This window comes from Monodon monoceros, unplaced genomic scaffold (genome assembly GCF_005190385.1).
Source record: "Monodon monoceros isolate NGI ecotype Baffin Bay Population unplaced genomic scaffold, NGI_Narwhal_1 Super_Scaffold_1, whole genome shotgun sequence".
NCBI classification, from domain to species: Eukaryota; Metazoa; Chordata; class Mammalia; order Artiodactyla; family Monodontidae; genus Monodon; species Monodon monoceros.
In genome coordinates this window covers 65,432,973-65,453,381 of record NW_021703765.1, presented here as the reverse complement: position 1 = coordinate 65,453,381, position 20,409 = coordinate 65,432,973, and the positions used below count along the sequence as shown (strand labels likewise).

The 20,409-nt window shown below is 43.1% G+C and overlaps 1 pseudogene; it reads right to left on the bottom strand.

Moving 5' to 3' along the window:
• Positions 1-3,582: 3,582 nt before the first annotated feature.
• Positions 3,583-4,010, bottom strand: LOC114901254 (annotated as a pseudogene).
• Between the last annotated feature and the right edge of the window lie 16,399 nt (positions 4,011-20,409).

Sequence of the window (20,409 nt, the reverse complement as noted above, 5' to 3'; positions counted from 1 at the left end):
AATCTCAGGGAAACTAGAAGAAATTTAAATCATTTAGACATAAAAAGAAAATGCATGAGGCCTCTATTAGTCCATCATGGTGTAAATTCATGTAACCATAAGGAGAAGGTACAAGATGCTGGGGCAGAGGAGAAAAAGCCAGTGGATTGCATTTTAGTCTTGGTTAATTGGGTAGAAATTGAATGTTCAAATTGACTCCCCCAGCTTTGTTTTCAAGGCTTTCATCTTTTTGATAAACTTGTTAAATCATACTCAAAAACAGTAATTGGACCCAGTGCAGATTGCTGTCTGTGGAATCGTGAACACTCGTGTCCAAACCTTTGAACAGTTTTATATCCTCTCTGTAACACTTCTCTGATAATTCTTGCATCAGATGCCAGTAATATTTTAAAACAGTTACTAGGCACTTGTGATAAGAGCTATAAAATGTATAAAATACAAAGTTCTTAGTCTTTGTGAAATGCAAGAAACAGTAGAACATTAAGTCTAAATAAGTAAAAGAACTACACCAAACCCAGTAGCAATCTGAAACTAAAATTCGAGAACTGATCTCTAATATGGTAGCCAGTGACCACAGGTGGCTATTGATTCTTTTTCCCACCTGTCTTTTTCACAGTCTCCATTCAAGCACTCTTCACTCACATCACTCATGCTTAATCTTCCCAAGGTGCACTGCCCTGAGGTAGAAAAATCTCTGGGGCTTCGAACAAATAGACCAGTCAAGCTATTGGTGATGAGATTGAAAAAGGAAATGACCCTCATCACTGAGTATCAATCCCTTTCCAACTCCATTGGTTCTAATTCCTTGTTTTCAACAAAATTGATGGAAGATAAGATTGAGTTGTCAGCTGGGACTGGAATACAATAATTTTTAATAATAGGTCATTATGTGACTTGGCTTCTAACTTAAAAGATGTTCAGACAATTGAAGGACATCGTTATAACAAAATGCCTTCCTTCCCCATCCATTTAGTTATACGAACAATGTTTTGGGGCACTTTTTTTAATTAAAAAAAGGAATAAAATTAATGCTGAATCCTGCCTCACTATAGCAATAAGTATTATTAATCCACTGATACATGGTGCAAAGATACATTTCCAATATTTTACTCTCTATGTTTAATAATTATCAAAATTTGGAATATTTGTTGTTTTGATAAACTTTGTAAAATTTGTACTGATTTTAATTGTTATGGTAGCTCCATGTAGAATAATTTTTTATGGTTTGAAGAAAGCTTTAAAATATTTAAATGTGTATATTTTTATGCAAGGTAGCCTATTGGGTAATCAATAGTAGACTTTTAAACATAAAACTATATTACATTGAGATAAAAGTCTGTAAGGAAAGTAGAATGGAAATATAACTTAAGAAAGAGAAATAAGGGAAGTTTTCTGGTTCTTAATAAAGAGCTTGTTGATTTTTTTTTAACTTTTGATTTTGATATAATTTCAAACTTACAGAAAAGATGCAAGAATTGTACAAAGAGTTCCGGCAGACTCTTCACCCAGACTTTTTTTTTTTTTTTTTGGCTGCGTTGGGTCTTCGTTGCTGCATGTGGGCTTTCTCTAGTTGCGGTGAGCAGGGGCTACTCATCATTGCAGTGTGTGGGCTTCTCATTGAGGTGGCTTCTCTCGTTGCGGAGCACAGGCGCTAGGCACGCAGGCTTCAGTAGTTGTGGCATGTGGGCTCAGTAGTTGTGGCGCCCGGGCTTAGTTGCTGTGTGGCCTGTGGGACCTTCCTGGACCAGGGCTTGAACATGTGTCCCCTGCATTGGCAGGTAGATTCTTAACCACTGCCACCAGGGAAGCCCACCCAGACTTTTTTTTTTTTTTTTTTTTTCGGTACGCGGGCCTCTCACTGTTGCGGTCTCTCCCGTTGCGGAGCACAGACTCCGGACGCGCAGGCTCAGCGGCCATGGCCCACGGGCCCAGCCGCTCCGCGGCATGTGGGATCTTCCCAGACCGGGGCACGAACCCGTGTCCTCTGCATCGGCAGGCAGACTCTCAACCACTGCGCCACAAGGGAAGCCCCAGACTTTTTGCTAAGACTCACCAGTTAACTTTTTACTGTGTTTGCCTTATCAGTCTCTGTATGTATGTGTGTGTATCTCATATATGTATATATATATATTCACCGTGTATCTCATATATTATATATACATTCACAATTTTTTTCTGAACTATTTATGAATAAGTTTCAGTTATGATGCCCCATTACTCCTAAATACTTCAGCATGTGTTTCCTAAAACCAAGGCATATTCTCATAGAGGCAGTGCAACCATCAAAATCAGGAAATTAGCATATGTAGAGATACAGTATCACTCTCTAATCCCCAAACTCCATTCAAATTTCTCTGATTCTTCTAATAATGTCCTTTAAGGGAACCCTCCTACACTGTTGGTGAGATTTTAAATTGTTATGGCCACTATGAAGAACAGTGTGGAGGTTCCTTAAAAAAGTAAAAATGGAGCTACCATATGATTCTGTAATCCAACTCCTGGACATATATTTGGAAAAGATGAAAACTCTAATTCAAAAAGATACATGCACCCCGATGTTCATAGAAGCACTATTTACAATAGCCAAGGCATGGAAGCAACCTGAATGTTCATTGACATTTGAATAGATAAAGATGTGGTATATATATATACATATACAATGGAATAGTACTCAGCCATAAAAAAGAATGAAATATTGCCATTTGTAGCAATATGGATGGACATAGAGAATATTATATTAAGTGAAGTAAGAGAAAGACAAATATGCTATCACATATATGCAGAATCTAAAAAATAATACAAATGAATTTATTTACAAAACAGAAACAGATTCACAGACATAGAAAACAAACTTAAGGTTACCAAAGAGAAGGGCAGGGGAGGGATAAATTAGGAGTATGGGATTAACAGATGCACACTACAATATATAAAATAGACAACAAGGATTTACTGTATAGCATAGGGAGCTATATTCAATATCTTGTAATAACCTACAAGGGAAAAGAATCTGGAGATATATATATATATATATATATATATATATATATATATAACTAAATCACTTTGCTGTACACCTGAAACTAACACAATGTTGTAAATCAACTATAGTTCAATATAAATAAATAAATATATACACAAATACTGTCCTTTAAAGTCCAGGATCTGCTCCAAGATCAAGCATTGCATATGGTGTTCATCATGCTCTTTAGTGTCCTTCAACTGGGAACAGTTCCTCAGTCCTTTCACATCTTTTTTTTTTTTCATCATCATTTATTTACTTATTGCTAACATGAATTCAAAGCGAGTATGCAGATTCCCTTATTCTAGAGCAAATCAGGAAATAAAGACACAAGTGCCATCATCAAATCTTAATCTTCTGGGACTTCCCTGGTGGCGCAGTGGTTGAGAGTCCGCCTGCCGATGCAGGGGACGCGGGTTCGTGCCCCAGTCCGGGAGGATCCCACATGCCGCGGAGCGGCTGGGCCCGTGAGCCATGGCCACTGGGCCTGCGCGTCTGGAGCCTGTGCTCCGCAGCGGGAGAGGCCACAAGAGTGAGAGTCCCGCGTACCAAAAAAAAAAAAAAAAACTTAATCTTCAGAGAACAACATCCCCACGAGGTCGGCCTGAAGACACTCAGATTCTACCAGTTTTTGAGGTGTTCCATACTTAAGTAGTGTAGGCACTGCAGTTAATTCCAACTTTTTCCTGAAGTCATTATTTGGATCTTTCCAATAAGGTTTTTCTCCTCCTTGGCAGTAGATAAACACTCATCCTTCACCCACATGCTTCAGCCCCTCTCGTACGACTGGTTCAGCCTGCACGCAGTCGGGGCATCAGCTTTTGCCTTCAGCGTCCTTAAAACCAGAAAAATAGGCGAAAATGGTCTTGCCACTGTGCTGCTCCACCACCTGCGTGAATTCCTCGTAGCCAGACACACTCACCTCTTCGTAGCGGGCCATCGAGAGAGCGTGCCATCGGAACGCTGGAGGTGTCTTGGGTTCCGCCACTGCTGGGAGAGGCTCCATGCAGGGTGGGGCCTCATGTCTTTTCTTTTTTTTTTTTTTAAATAAATTTATTTATTTATTTTTGGCTGTGTTGGGTCTTTGTTGCTGTGCACGGGCTTCAATAGTTGTGGCACGTGGGCTCAGTAGTTGTGGCTCATGGGCTCTAGAGCACAGGCTCAGTAGTTGTGGCGCACGGGGCTTAGTTGCTCCGCAGCATGTGGCATCTTCCCAGACCAGGGCTTGAACCCGTGTCCCCTGCATTGGCAGGTGGATTCTTAACCACTACGCCACCAGGGAAGCCTGCCTCATGTCTTTTCTGATGTTGATATTTTTGAAATGTATGGGTCAATTATTTTGTAGAATGACCCTCAGTGTGGGTTTGTCTGATGTAACCTCATGATTTATGTGTTTTGGGCAGGAATACCACACAGTGATGCTGTTTTCTTCTCGGTGCATCATATCAGGAGGCAGGAGATGTCAATTTGTCCCATAACCAGTGATATTAACTTTTACCAATTGGTTAAGATGCTGTCTCCTAAAGTTAATTAGTAGCTTTTGTACTTATTAATAATACCTATTTTGACACTGGGGTGTCATTGCTTCTAGGTTGTCTCAGTGGATAGAACTAGGAAATAATATTTGTATATATATGTGTATACATACCCACATAGAAAGATATAGAAATATATAGATGTTTGTATGTCTATACCTATTTTTATATCGGTCTATCTTATATATTAAAAACTCATGAGTGCACACCAATAACTCCAACTCCAATTCAACACCAAAGGGTTTGTTCTAGCCTTCCCTCTTTTCATGATTTTAACTCTGTTCTCTGACAATAAGGAAACAGATGCCTATTAAATTCTCATGTATACAAATGTATGTAATTAATCTATTGGCAATGGCTGGTTGAATCCTTGGCCCCAGAATATGCAAACCTCCTCACCCCAGCCAGCTATTCTTGGCCAAATCCTTGACTCATATTTCCAAATGTGTGATGATGGATGGCAAATAACTGTGGTATTTCGATTCCATTGAACACAGCTAAAAGAGTGATACAAAAGTTTTACTTTAAAATGTCAATACTCCCAGTTGCATTAGAAATGACATCCATTGCAACGAATATTTAAGCTTATGATGAGAAATTTTAGATGTTTAAAATGTGGGGTGTATTTAGAATGTGGTATCTAGTTTTACTAAATTATTTTAGGGACCATGTGAACAAAAAAGTTTTAAGACCATTGTAGCAGAAGAATAGAACCAAACCATTCGGAGAGAGAAACAGAGGACAGAAGTGAGCCAGTGAGCCAGTGAGAGACAGAGAACAACAATCATTCCAAAACATATAAGAAAAGAGGAAAACACAAGAAACATGGTAAGGAGAAAACATGAAATAACATGGTAGGAATACGTCCAAATATATAAATAATCAAAAATAAATATGAATGGATTATATTCCCTTTGTAAAAGAAGGAGGCTCTGGTTTAAGTGAAAAATCCAAATTCCAGCTATATGCTATTTATAGGAAATACACATAAAACAAAACAGCATAAGAATGGAAAATGGCTCACCAGGCAAATGTATATAGAAAACAAGCATATGGAGCAACATTTGTATCAGACAAAATAGAATTTAAAACAAAAGCATTTAAAAAGCACAAAGAAGGGTGTTTCATGTTGATTAAAGGCACAAGTTATGAGTCATGCATTTTATAAACATAGTAGCATAATATTGAAATGTATAAAACAAAAACTGAAAATAAATGGTGAAATTGACAGATCCACAATCACAGCGGGAGACAAATACACCTCACTCAGAATCAACCAATAGAGCAGACAGGAAAGATGTGAATAGCACAAAAAAAAAAAAAAAAAAAAGATGTGAATAGCACAATTAACAAATATTATCTCAGAGAGAACTTTCCTCTCCACCAGGAACATGTGAAACATTCACAACATTTGATGTCATTTTACTCTTGCAGAGTGAGATTGATCTTTGTGTTTCAGGGTTTAGAAATGGAATTGTTTCCAAGTTTTAGCTTTTATGAATACAGCTGCTGTGAGCACTTGTGTACAAATCTCTGTGTGAAAAAAATCTTTGTATTTTCATTTCTCTTGGGTAAATATTCAATACCCATTGGGGAAACTGCGGGATCACGAGGTAGGTGTATGTTCAACATTTTTAGAAACTGCCAGCTTCCCGAAGTGGTTTTATCATTCGACATTTCCACCAGCAACGCAAGGCGTTCTTAGACTACTATAACAGATTGTTATTTAACTCTTTCATTATTACCCAACTTTTCATTTGTTTCTGTTGCTATGTTTTTTTCCAACTGGATTTTGAAAAGCTCATTAGAAACAGAAGCATGCGTTATACTTCTTTGTGTTTAGTATAGTGCCGAGTACACATTAGACATTCAATAAATATATTTTTAAATGATTATTAAACAGTTAGGTTGTCTGCAATATGCTTTAAAAGACAGAACATCTTTTAAATTACTCTGGCAGACTGCTACATAATACCATTTTCTTGAAAGCAGAATTCAACACAAGGTTGGTCTATCTTGGACTTATTACTAAAGCCTGGAATGTGCTCATTTTAAGGCACTAAGGCAATATTTCTAGTTACTTACATGGTGTCTATTCTACTTTCTTATTAAAAATAATAATAATAATGTTTGTTCAGGGTGCCTAGCTGAAAACACTCAGCTTCCGTATTCCCTTGAAATTATGAGTAGCTGTGGAATAAAGTTCAGGCCAATGTATAAGTGGAAGTTCTAGGCAGAGAGAATTCCAGGAAAGCTTGTTAAATGGAGAAGACTCTACTGGGATGCCTTTCACCTTTTTCCTGTTGCCCCTTTCCCCCAGGCAATGCTTCTTCTTGCCTGGAATGCTGATGAAAGTTCAAAAGGTTGAGACAGTTCAGCAGCCATCTTGCAAGCATGAGGAAGGAAGCCACAAGCTAAGGATGTCAGAGGGGAAAGACAGAGGAGTCTGGGTTCCTGATGGCATCATGGAGTGACCATCTAGCCCTGACCTAGCTCTAGACTGCCCACTTCCAGATCCCAAGTTACATGACAACTAGAAATATCATGGTGGCTGGGTTTTAATTACATGCCATACAACACAATCCTCACTTTTACAGGCACTTACCATACTGCCCTAAGTTAGATTCTCCAAATACCGTCTTTGTTTTTCTCATGAACAGGCTACTAGTATGGCTGAGGAACTAGTATGCTTAAGTATGGCATCAGGAAGTAGGTGGATCCCAAGGACATAATTTTTATCAGTGGCACTTTCTTCTGACACCAGGAAAAGAGATGAGTCACTTAGCATTAGCATCACTATTTTGTGGCCAGAAAAATTGAGGTTCAAAGGGACAAAATCATCATCTTAAGGCTGTAGATTACTTTTCCAGCTTATCTATCTGTCCCATACTTCAGTCCTACCGTTTTCCTGTAATGCCCTTTTCCTCCCTCTGTTTGCACCATAGTTTCTCAACCTCAGCATTACTGACATTTGGGGCTGGACAATTCTTTGTTGTGGGGTGAGGGCTGTCCTGTGCATTGTAAATTTTACTAGCACCCCAGGTCCTACTCACAAGATGCCAGGAGCACCCCTCACTCTTCCCAGTTATGACAACCAAAACTGTCTCTGGACATTGTCAAATATCCCTGAGAGCCAAGACCTCCCCCAGCTGAGATCCACTGCTCTAAACTGTGTCAAACATCACCCTTCTGTGCACCTGCACAGACTTCCAGCAACACACCTGTGATACTTGGCAGTACAATCCACCTATCTTGATCTCCACATTAGACTGTGAGCTCCCTGAAGGCAGGGACTGCATCTGGCTCATCTTTGTAATCCCCCTGCTCATCTACTAAATAGATTTTTAAATGGTCCAGGAGAAGAATGGGAACAGATTTCAGGAATCCTGGCTCCTTGATGCCATGATTTTGACACTCACTCTTAAAGACTCCTATGTCCCATGCCTTTGCTTGGTGTCATATTTTACAGGCTCCCACGCTGTAGTCAAGATTCTAGCAGGAAAGCACTACGTTGCTCATTGTTCTAAACACAAGTTAAATGGAAATGGAAAGCAAAAATTGTAAGACAGGGGCTTCCCTGGTGGCGCAGTGATTGAGAATCTGCCTGCCAATGCAGGGGACCAGGTTCGAGCCCTGGTCTGGGAAGATCCCACATGCTGCGGAGCAACTGGGCCCGTGAGCCACAGCTACTGAGCCTGTGCGTCTGGAGCCTGTGCTCCGCAACAAGAGAGGCCGCGACAGTGAGAGGCCCGCGCACCGCGATGAAGAGTGGCCCCCGCTCGCCGGAACTAGAGAAAGCCCTCGCACAGAAATGAAGACCCATCACAGATAAATAAATAAATTTATTTTTTTTTTAAAAATTGTAAGACAACTTTTCATACTCTCACAAGGAGAAATGAAAAACCCTTAAACGATAGGGGAAAGAGCAAAGGTCTATATATACTATTTTTGTTTCCTTAATGGAATCAAAGTTGCATCTTAATCTTGCAAAAAGTGCTATGTACACCCCTAACCCAGTTCCGATTTCCCCTGATGTTGTCCTTTTACACGACCATGGTACATTTGTCACAACTAAGAAACCGACCTGGATGCACAGGGATTCAGTACCCTCGAGAGATGGATGAAGTCTTTTGGTTTGCTAGGACTAGTGATTCTAGTGCTTTTAATTTCATGACTGTTTTCAAAGGCGGACGTTTTTGAACCGTTTAAGTAACGTTGAGACGCCAAATGCGTGGGCAGGAAATCCTCCTGGTGGTGTTGGCAGATGTTTCCTTCAATCCTGCGGCTGCCCATCCCTTTCTGGAGAAGAGTTGCAACACTTCTTGAAGTTCATTTGTGTGTATTAGGGTTCTAAGAAATTCAGTACTCCTTTGGCTTCCACAAAACGCTGTAGTTCATTTGCTCAGTAAATTAAACAGAGCCTAAAAGGGCACAACAACAAAAGGAGAAGGTTCGTTTGAAAAGTGAAAAGATATTGCACGCTCTCTTTTGCACTTGGCATTGACCCAGAGCAGTAAATGGCTCAACATTTGGTTTTGTCTCCTTAAAGAAAGCACAAACTCTCCATTGTCGGTACCTTTATTGACACCAAGGTTCAAAGGTGGCAAGAGAAGCAAGTTTTATCTTACTTGAAAGAAGTTTAAGTGCTGTAGGCCCCATTAGTGCTAAGAGAATAAACATCAGTTCACCGGCTTTGAACTTTTTTTAATAAGCTTTTTTTTTTTTTGGTGTAATTCTATATTGACAGAAAAGTTGCAAGGCCGGTACAGAGAATTCCCATATGCTACCAACCCCCAACCTGGTTCTAGTTTCCCCTAATGTTATCAGCCTACACTACCATCGGTACATTTGTCAAAACTCAGAAACCAACACTGACACAGTGCTATTAACTAAACTCTAGACTTTATTTGGATTTCAACAGTTTCTCTCTTAAAGTCTGTTTTCCATTCCAGGATCCTGCCTTGGTTTTGATTACTTAGCTTCTGTATGGAACATCTATTTTTGCAAAATGTTTCATGACTAATTTCAGTAAATGATATTTGTTTGAAGTGCTGGATTTACTCAAGTGCAACCTTCCCAGACACATACGTACCCTGAGGCTCTAACTCCAAAATAACAGCAACTGAATCCCTCCCCCACTGGTGAGGTGGCCTTGCCTTTAGGTGATGCTGTGAGGTTTTTCATGACCTGGCTTGTAGGACACTAGATTTCCTGAGAATGGCCCAGGGACTCTCAACATTAAAAGAAAAAAATCCTCTCTTTTATTTATACTGACTTTGTACATCTGATATTCCTGTGGGGAAAGACAGCAAGCTGAACATATTCTGTTGTCTCATAAACTTTTTTTTTTTCATGACAACATCCAGGATTTATGTGATTCCAAGAGTCAGCTGGGTAAAATATAGATGAAACTCTGGTTTGTTGATTAAAGGAGATACGAGAAGAGAAAAGCTTTGAGAGCGGAGGAGTAGAATTATGATTGCCTCTGAGAATACTGGGACAGAGACCATCCATCTTCCATTTCCAGACACTGTAAGAACAGTCCTTACAACCTGGGTGCTGGGAGCCTGGGCTTGTGACACAGATGGATGGACATCAGGCAGGTTTTCGGCTCTAACATGCACTAGTTAGGGAACCTTGGATAAGTTACTTAACCCCTCTGAGCCTCAGTTTCCCTGTCAGAAAAATGAGAATCAAGAGTTGACCAAGATAATATATTAAACACAGTTCATGACACAGAGAAAGCACACCATGCATGTAAAGAATTATTGTTACCGAGGGCCATCCACCTTAATGCCGAGTACCATTCCCACAATCTTCCTAGTTTCCCATTAATCTCATCCTTTCTTCTGTCTTTTGATATTTGGCAGCCAGGAAGTTTGACAGGTCCCAGAAGGTTAAGTAGAACAATGGTGGGTCCAAATCTTTAAAATATGTCTGAGTATAAAATTTGATCACTGGTCACAAGCAGGGACAGGGTCCATGAAGCAGGAGATGTGTCATAGCAATGGACACCAGGTGAGTTTTCGCCAGCTGCTCCCTCCCCCAACAAGAGAACAAAATGCCCACTTGATCCCTGGGTGGACTGGACCTGGCCATGGGCTGCTGATGACCGGCTCTGTCAGTGTGACCTAGGACACCATTCCCAGCAGAGGGCAGCAAACATTTCCTGGGTACACAGACCCCTGACCTCTGGTGAGATTCCGGGGCAGGGTCTGGATGACACCATCCCTGGGGGTGGGGAACTTGAGCTGCTCTTCACAGAACAGGTGAGCCAGCCTGCAGGATCTGGGAAAGAAGAGGTTGAATCTCCAATTTAAAAAAGGAAATGTTGTTTCCTACTGAACACAATCGTTTTCTGTTTGGAAATGAGTGGTAATTTCCAGCCTAGAGTTCCGGAATTACAGAGTTTATTATAGTCCTTAGCACCCACAACGTGCTCCCAAAAGCCCTTGTCATGGTCTGTGCCAGAGGTGGGGGTCCGACCACTAAACTTGAACAGGACGGTGGAGATTAGTGCTTGACTCTGCTGGGTGGCCTGGAATAAACCATGAACCTCTTCAAGAGTTTTTTTTTTTTTGAGTGGTTCTGAAGAGCCTAGGGACAGGACAGGAATAAAGACGCAGACGTAAAGAATGGACTTGAGGACACAGGGAGGGGGAAGTGTAAGCTGGGACGAAGTGAGGGAGTGGCATGGACATATATACACTACCAAATGTAAAATAGCTAGCTAGTGGGAAGCAGCCGCATAGCACAGGGAGATCAGCTCGGTGCTTTGTGACCCCCTAGAGGGGTGGGATAGGGAGGGGGGGAGGGAGACGCAAGAGGGAGGAGATATGGGGATATATGTATATGTATAGCTGATTCATTTTGTTATACAGCAGAAACTAACACACCATTGTAAAGCAATTATACTCTAATAAAGATGTTAAAAAAAAAAGAGTTGTTTTTTTTTTTCCGTTGTTGTTTGTTTTACTAGAAAAGACAGGAGTGTGCATGAAAGCAACCTAGCAGAGTGCCTGCAACACAGGAAGGAGTTTCTTGCATTTAGTTCCAGGCTCCAGAGCAAAGGCAGCCCATCCCAGCCTGAGCCTCTTCACTTCACTTGGGAGGCCCTGACTTGGTATCTGAAGGAGGATGACAGCAGCAGAGACAACCCCCTGTTTGAACTCCCCCTGCCCACAAATGGCCTCTTTGGTGCCCGGGAACAAAGTGCAGGTGACCAGAGTGCCCACCCACCAGCCTTAGACCCCCATCCAGGGCAGCACTGTCCAGGGACAGGTGCATCCACTGAAGGAACGAACACAGATTCTCCGACATCCCAAAGATACATACTGGGGGACAGGAGTCCTCTAGAGTCACTTTCCAGGTGACCAGGTGACTTTATAACGCAAAAGGCCTGTGAGTCTGACTTTTTCTTACCTTCTGGAACAGAGAAAGGGGGTGAGAAGATAGCGGCCCTGGGTACAGCTTTGAATGGGAATAAACATTTCTCAATTGAGGTGTTTCATCAGTGTCTTGAAAAATCAAATTTGTTCAGGCTTGCAGGAAATGGATTGTCTAAGTGTCACTTTAAAAATTTGGTGGGGGGGGAATTGAAAACAGTTTTCTAAAGGGACTCCCCTACTCTTGATCAGCAAATGTCCCCCACCCCTCCAGGAACCAGGACAAGAGAGAGCAATTTGTACTGACTTGAGGTTCTCCTGAAAATTTCCACCCTTTGCCTGTGCTCAAACATTTGCATTCAAGGATTTTTTAAATTTATGTGTCCACGTGCAATAAACTGATATTTCCAACATCATGATCAGAACCACAGCCAGAAAACCTTGATTTGGGGTCATTCATTCATCCCGAAAGCTGTGCCACCTTTATCTTCTCTCGGAGAGCAGAATCTAGAAGAGGAGAAAGATAATAAGTAATTCTAAGGTAGTATAACTGTAACCAGTCCTTAGGAGTGGTACCGAGGAGCGAGGACCTAACTCTGTAGGGCCATCCGGGAAGGCCTCATAGAGGAGGCAATATTCGTGAGAGCCTTGAAGGATGAGTAGGAGTTTGCATAGGATTTAGCTTTACTTTTTCCCTTGCCACTTCTCCCTGCTAGAGCTAGGTGCCACCTGGACCCTGAGCTAGAATCTCAAGAAAGCAGTAATGGTTCACCTGGGGCTAAAAAAGACCTGAAACTAACACAACATACATGTATTCAACCTTTGACACCTGCTACTATTCCTGAGACTAAGTGGATAAGAAGATCCTTCCGGATTTCTGTATACTTATTTCAACTCTCCTGGGACATCCTTTGTCCCTTTCCTACTCTCATCCTTAGTCTCCTTCAAGACTTCCTTGGTATTTTTGTTTTAACCAACAACTTTTCTTTAAAAATGGAGGCAGGAGTGAGAGAGAGAGAGAGAGGATTCCCTCCCATCCTGCCCACCCTTCCCTTGTTTGGCTTTAAATTCTGCCCAGTCACTCTCTCCCTGGTTCCTTGCTGTGCTTCTCTCCTTAAAGGAGTCAGAAGGGACTTCTGGGTGTCTGAGCTCAGGCAGTGCTGTCACTCTCCCGAGCCCCAGGGACGGGTTATCTCTCGGGGTCAGGAACCCGGTGGGAACCCGGGGTCCTAGGACCGGAGGCTGTGCCCCCCATCCCCTGCAGCTCTCCTCACTTTGTACAATGAGGTAGCTGACCTTTTCCATTTCATCTTGTTCTTTTTTCTCTGCACCCCACTTGGTTTGGCAACCATGAATCAACCTGTTTCCTCCTTGGCATTTCTTACATGTATCCCACTGAAATTAAAAACTCAAAAGGAAGAGGCCTCGTAGACCTTGAAACGTTCAGCTTACTTTCTGGCCTTGGCCGCTGGCTTGACTGGTCCCACCTGCTCTCCTGGGAGAGTGGGCAGCTGACGAAATCCAGAGGCCTCGAAACCTCCCTTAGAGTAAGTGTTCTTGTTTGCACATCCTGGTTCAAAAGCCGGAACCGCTGGTTGGAAATCAATCAGGGAGTAAAGTTACTGAATTAGTGGATCTGCTTCAAGCTTCAGGCAGTGGCCTTCCTGAGAAAGGCAGAATCTGCATGTTTCTTTCACAGATTAAAACCTCCCTTGTTTGTTTACTCTCTACTTCTGAAAGTTCTTGGAACGCTTTTCCAGGAAGAAGCCAGGTAATGGGACATCGGGAAAATAAAGAACAGTAAGCCTTGTTTGTATCCTCCTTACTCCCTTTATTTTCAAAGGAACCAACATGAGGATGTGTGAAATAAGTTAGTATTAGGAACATTAGCTAATGAGTACAGGACGTGAGCCAGGAACTGTGCAGAGCCCTTGGCATCTACTCTTTAATTTCTGCAAGGTAGGAATTGGCTCATTTTCTCAGAAGAGGAAGGAGTTAAGCCCAAGGTCATGTGGTAGAACTGGGATTCAAACTTAGATGCCTGTGACTTCGGAGATTGTCCAGTTTCCTGGAGGTTGCACAGGCATGGAAAGAACCCAGGCCTGGCCTATTGCTTTTAGGACAAGATGCTTCTGAGGCAACCCCCACCTTCAGTGATTTGCATTGTATCTAAGAAACTGAAAACCCAAGTCAAGGTGTCTGAAACCAGCAAAAGAATATTCCTTTCGGTCCCTGTTCCCCTCCATCGTTGGGGGTATAGACTAGGTGACATTTACTGTGCAAACAGCAGACCGGGATCCAGGCAGAGTCCACACCTAGCTGAGTAAGTAGCACCTAGAGGCCCAGGCAGGGCACGCAAGGTCCCCAGCGAGGCCTCATTTTGAGAGGTAAACAGGAGAAGGGGTCTGTGGGCTGGGAGCCGGGAGTGCGGAGAGCTGGTCCTGGTGCTGCCACTTTTACTTCTCTGCCCTTCATCTGGAAGTGGAGGAAATCAACTCAATGATGTAGGAATCTGGCTGCAGGGGTCAGTTTGCCTTGGGCAGTGCGGCCTGATGGGTAGGCCTGCGGAGGTTAGAATCCAGCTCCCTGGGTTCAAGTGTGAGCTTCACCACTTACAAACTCTGTGACCCTAGACAAGTCCTTAACTTTTCAGAGCCTCTGTTTTCCTATTATTCATCCAAGAATAATAGTAGGACCCACCTCACAGGGTTATCAAGAAATCAGAGTCAGAATGCACAATAGAATTCTAGAATATTCCATCCTGGCTACAAGAGTTCTTTCCTCTGGCTTTTTGTTGTTGTCGGGGAACCTGAGATTCAATTCAAGCAATAGTTAACAAACAAACAAACAAAAAAAGAGTTAACCTCTTAGAGTTAAAGCTTAGTTCAGGGCTGGTATCTAGGAAACAGATGTTGGGAATTATTAGTGATTCCCTAATTCTGCAAATATTCACTGAATGCCTGGCACCTGCAGGGCTCTTGTGTCCAGGAGGAGATGCGCCCAAATGGTTATGACACAGACGTAACAGCATCATGCAGAGGATAAGGAAGCTGCCCTGATGCTTCAGAAACTTCTCTGGAGGCCCAGACACAGCAAGACTCATGGGAGAATGTGTACTTTGTGGTCACCATAGCACGTTTTCAGTCCCGACGTGACACCGGTCAGCTGGATAATATTGGACAATTTACATAACTTCTCTGAATGATTTCCTCCTCTTATGATGGTTAGTTTTATGAGTCCATTTGGCTAAGCTATAATACCCAGTTAGTCTGTTAAACACTAATCTAGGTGTTGCTGTGAAGATATTTTGTAGACGTGATTAACCTCTGCAATCAGGTAAAGGGGATCATCTGAGCGGGCCTCCTCCAATCAAAGACAGGCCTTAGGAGCAAATCTGAAGTTACTCAGAAGAAGAAGAAATTCCTTCTCAGGCAGCACTGGCTTCTGCCCAGTTTCCAGCCTGCCAGTCTACCCTGCAAACTTCAGACTTGCCAGCCTCACAACCACATAAGCCAATTCATATGCATATATGAGTCTTTATCTATATACACACATGTATATGACTCATCCCTCCTCCTGGTCCTGGTTCTTTGGTAGGAGGCAAGCAGACACCCTTCTTCCCTTTCTCTTCCCTGACCCCCCCCCAGGACCCACTACCTCCTGCTCCTCTCAGTTTTCCCACATCTAGTCGTGAAACCACAGAACTTGGACCTGGAGGGCCCCTGGGGCTGTGTAGTCCACCCTCCTCTGCATGTGGATGAAGACATTCAGACGGAGAAAACCTGTGATTTGTCCCAGGTCTGGTGACTAGCACTGAAGGCTGCCCTGCAGGGTTGGGACAGGAATGAGACCAGAGAGACACTTGCCTCAGGTGCAAAATTCAAGAGAAATTCAGTAATCAAGATAAAGAATACTTTGATGCAATTTTTTTTTTTTTTTTTTTTACGGTACGCGGGCCTCTCACTGTTGTGGCCTCTCCCGTTGCGGAGCACAGGCTCCAGACGCGCAGGCTCAGCGGCCATGGCTCACGGGCCCAGCCGCTCCGCGGCATGTGGGATCTTCCCGGACCGGGGCACGAACCAATGTCCCCTGCATTGGCAGGCGGACTGTCAACCACTGCGCCACCAGGGAAGCCCTGATGCAATATTTTTAAAAATCTAAATTGCTGCAAAAGAAATCTGTGATGAACAAAATATCCCATTTTTTGTTACTATTTTTTTAATGTTTTATATTGGAGTATCCTTGATTAACAATGTTGTGTTAGTTTCAGGTGTACAGCAAAGTGATTTGGTTATACAAGTATCTATTCTTTTTCAAATTCTTTTCCCATTTAGGTTATTACAGAATATCGAGCAGAGTTCCCTGTGCTATACAGTAGGTCCTTGTTGGTTATTTTAAATATAGTAGTGTGTACGGGTCAATCCCAAACTCCCAATCTATCCCTTCCCACACCCTTCCTCCTGGTAACCATGAGTTCGTTCTCTAAGTCTGTGAGTCTGTTTCGGATCAGTGTTGTTGGTTTTTTCTTGTGCTGCATGCTCCATTGAGGTTGGCACAGCACCGTTGCCCTGTGTCCACTGGGGTCTTTGTATTACACATGGCGTCACGTGCTCCCTGTGGTGCTGTCATTATCATGCGTGTGCTTTCCTCTGGCCACTGAGACCGCACAGAGGCGGCCAAGGGACTGAGGGGTTTTCCCGGATGCGGGACTTTCAGTGCTTAAATTGGAAGAGTCCCAGCAAACCAGGATGGTTGGTCGCCTATCAGAGAAAGAAGCAGGGACCAGATCTTATGCACTTTTGTGTCCCTGAGCCACTTGATGGCAGTCAGTAATTTTTCTTGACTGAGTTTGCCCTTTCTGGCAGAGCGCTTGGCAGGCACTCGGCACATCCCTAATCCGTTTCATATCTGAGGCACAGAAAGGAAAAAGGGACTTGGCCAGGACCCACTGGCTAATCCCTGGTGTTCCTGTGCCCAACCCGCCTGCCTCCTGAGTGTCCGGCCTGCTGCTGCTCACCCATGATCATCCCCCGGGATTCCTGAGATATGGGTGTAACTAGTGTAACCGGTAAAGGCTTAATTGCCTAAAACCTGCCCAGGAGGCTGGTGGTCTTTATTTATTTTTTTAAACAAGCACTAGATTTGGAAACTCTATGCCTAGACACAATGGTCCTTTTGCTTCTAGGATCAGTACACCCTGCCTTCAGCTAACAGACTTGGTGTGAGTTTCGGCCACTCAAAATGGATGTTCTCTTGCTCTCTGTCCATCCTCCTGCTCTACCAGTCCCTGCTTCACTCACATGACTACCCAACCCTCTTCATTATAGGGCTTCATTAATCCCTGTTTATTGATGAGCCCACCTGATGTCAATTCCCCCTATAAAGGGCAGCCTCCTTCTCCTCCAAGCAAGGAAGATTACTGCTATGTCCTTCCTGCTGTCTGCTGTACATGGTGGCGGTATTGCTCCAGGACCCTTTGTGTAAGATCCTCTGTCCAACAAGTCATTGATGTCTCTGTAGCTGTCTCCAGGCTCTTTCTTTGGTCTCAAGGCTGGGCAACTACAAGGCTCTCAGGCCTGCGAGGTGCAGCCCAACACCTGGGAACATTCCAGGCAGGTTGCTAACTAAACAGCCTTGACTCGGTCACCTGAGTCAAGACCCCTGACTGCCTTGGGCCCGAGTTTCCTCAGTTACCAAACGAAAGCCTTGAACTTGCTATTCCAGGAGATAGCAGGGTGCCTCTGTGACCATCATCTGTGAAGCTGGCATCATGATACCTTTTAAGGTAATTGTGAGGATGAAGTGGGATGATGTATGGAAACCGCCTTGCACAATCCCTTGTGGGAGGTCATTTGTTTTCCTTCTTTCTAGTTCTGCTGAGTCTAAAGTACAGTGATTTTATGATTCCACTTTTACAATCAGTAGCACAGTTCATTTATTTCACTCCAAAATGTCTTAGTGTTCGCCTACTGTGTGCCAAGCATCATCTTAGATATTAGGTGCTAAGCACATGATGGTGAGCAAGAATCTGGTTAGAAAACATCAAAATTATCCAGAAATCCCCTGCAAAGAAAGAACGAGCAAAAAGACCAACGGCAGAAAGCACCTAGAGGTCAGAAATCATCCCTGTGATAGCCATTTTAGATTGAGTAGATGCTACTTAGCAGGTGGTCACAAGTCTCCCAAGTGGCTGCTATTCTTGTATTTAAAACACCTGCTGCTGTTTCCAGGATGCTGACATTTACTTTGGTCTTTATGTCAATGCCTTTTGTACAGAGAGCCAGCTGTGGGGCTTTTCTGTTTCAACATTGTCCCTGAATTGTGCTTTGTTGATAAGAAAATAAACACCACTTGCTAAGATAGCACCGAGCAGCCTTTAAGACTGGTTGGAGCAGGAGCCTTCAGCTCAAGATGAAGAATAGGTTTTCTCTTGCTGGTGTTAGGAATGTTGTCCTTCTTCGTGGCTTGATCATGTGGCTTAATTTTACTTTACCTAGTGTTGCTTCTGTCCTCCTGCTTTCCCTTCCTTGGAGCCCTTTTTAATAATTCCTCTCTACTTGTGGGATTTTACCAGACAGTTGAGGATTGATGAGCCATAAAAAGTAAAGGTTAGAGAGCAGATGAATGGTTGCCAGGTGCTGGGGGTGGGGAAGAACTGGAGGGTGAGTGCTTATTGGGGGCGGGGTCTCCTTTGGGGGAGTGATGAAACTGTTTTAGAACTTGATAGAGGTGGTGGTTTCACAACATTGTGAATGTACTAAATGCCATGAAACTGCACACTTTAAAATGATTACTTTTATGTTATGTGAATTTCACCTCAATCAAAAACAATAAACGTTACGAAGCCAGATACAAAAGAATATGATCTGTATGAATCAATTCATCTGAAGTTTGGGAACAGGCTTGTCTCTGGTGATAGAAATCAGAACAGGGGTAGCCGGGGAGGAAAGGACATGACTGGAAAGAGGCACAGGGAACTTTCTGGAGTGATGGAAATTGTCTGCATCTTGTTTTGGGCAATTGTTACAGAGTATAAACAATTGTCCAAAAGTACCGAATTGTATGTTAAGATTTGTGCATTTTATTGATGTTAATTATACCTCATTAAATTTTTTTAAATTTTTAATTAAAAAATGAAAAGGTGGGGAATTCCCTGGTGGTCCAGTGGTTAGGACTCCAGCTTTCACTGCCGAGGGCCCAGGTTCAATCCCTGGTCGGAGAACCAAGATCCCATAAGCCTCGTGGTGCAGCCAAATAAAAATAAAAGACAGAGAACCCAGCGATATTTTTTTTAACATTTATTTATTTTTAATTAATTAATTTTTGGCTGCATTGGATCTTAGTTACTGCGCATGGGCTTTCTCTAGTTGCGGCCAGTGGGGGCCACTCTTCCTTTCGATGTGCGGGCTTCTCATCACGGTAGCTTCTCTTCTTGTGGAGCACAGGCTCTAGGCACGCGGGCTCAGCAGTTATGGCACACGGGCTTAGCTGCTCCGCGGCATGTGGAATCCTCCCAGACCAGGGCTCGATCCCATGTCCCCTGCATTTGCAGGCGGATTCCTAACCACTGCCCCACCAGGGAAGTCCTGGTCCCAGCAATATTTGATTTGACAAGTTTCCCTGGAGTCAATTCATCCATTTTTTAAAAATTAATTTTTATTGGAGTAAAGTTGATTTACAATGTTGTGTTAGTTTCTGCTGTACCGCAAAGTGAAGCCGTTATTCATATACATATATCCACTCTTTTTTAGATTCTATTCCCATATAGGTCATTACAGAGTATTAAGTAGAGTTCCCTGTGCTATACAGTAGGAATTCATCCATTTTTAAAGGTGTTGCCCTGAAGAACTGTTTGCTGGTACTTCATTGCTTGTTTTATGAGTACAGTTTTTGGAGGGGAAGAGGTTGCATTATTACTCACTTGTGGGCATATGGCTTTTGTACACACATAATTTCATTTCGGAGAACTCTATGTGCTTTGAGCTAATGGAGCTGGGTCCTGAGCACAATAGTAGATTTAGCCCTCTCTGGAGAGGGGCTTTGAAAAAGCGGTCACCTGGGGACTTCCCTGGTGGTCCAGTGGTTAAGACCCTGTGCTCCCAATGCAGGGGGCGCTGGTTCCATCCTGGTCGGGGAACTAAGATCCCGCATGCCATGAGGCACGGCCAAAAGATTAAAAAAGAAAAGAAAAGAAAAGAAAAAAATGGTCACCAGCCTTGTTTTGTAGTCAGATGCTCTGGGTTTGACCCTACCTCATCTATCTGCCTCAGCCACTTGGTAGTTGTGTGACTTTGGGCAAGTTGCTTAATTTCTCAAGGCATGCCTTCCTCCTGGGGTAAAAGCAGGAGTGATAACAGCCCCCCTAGCAGCACTGTCTTGAGGACTGAGCCAGCTGATCCCAGAGTCCAGCACAGGGAAAGGTGTCAGAAAGCAGGGCTGTGTGAGTAGGATTGTCAGGTAAAATGTAGAA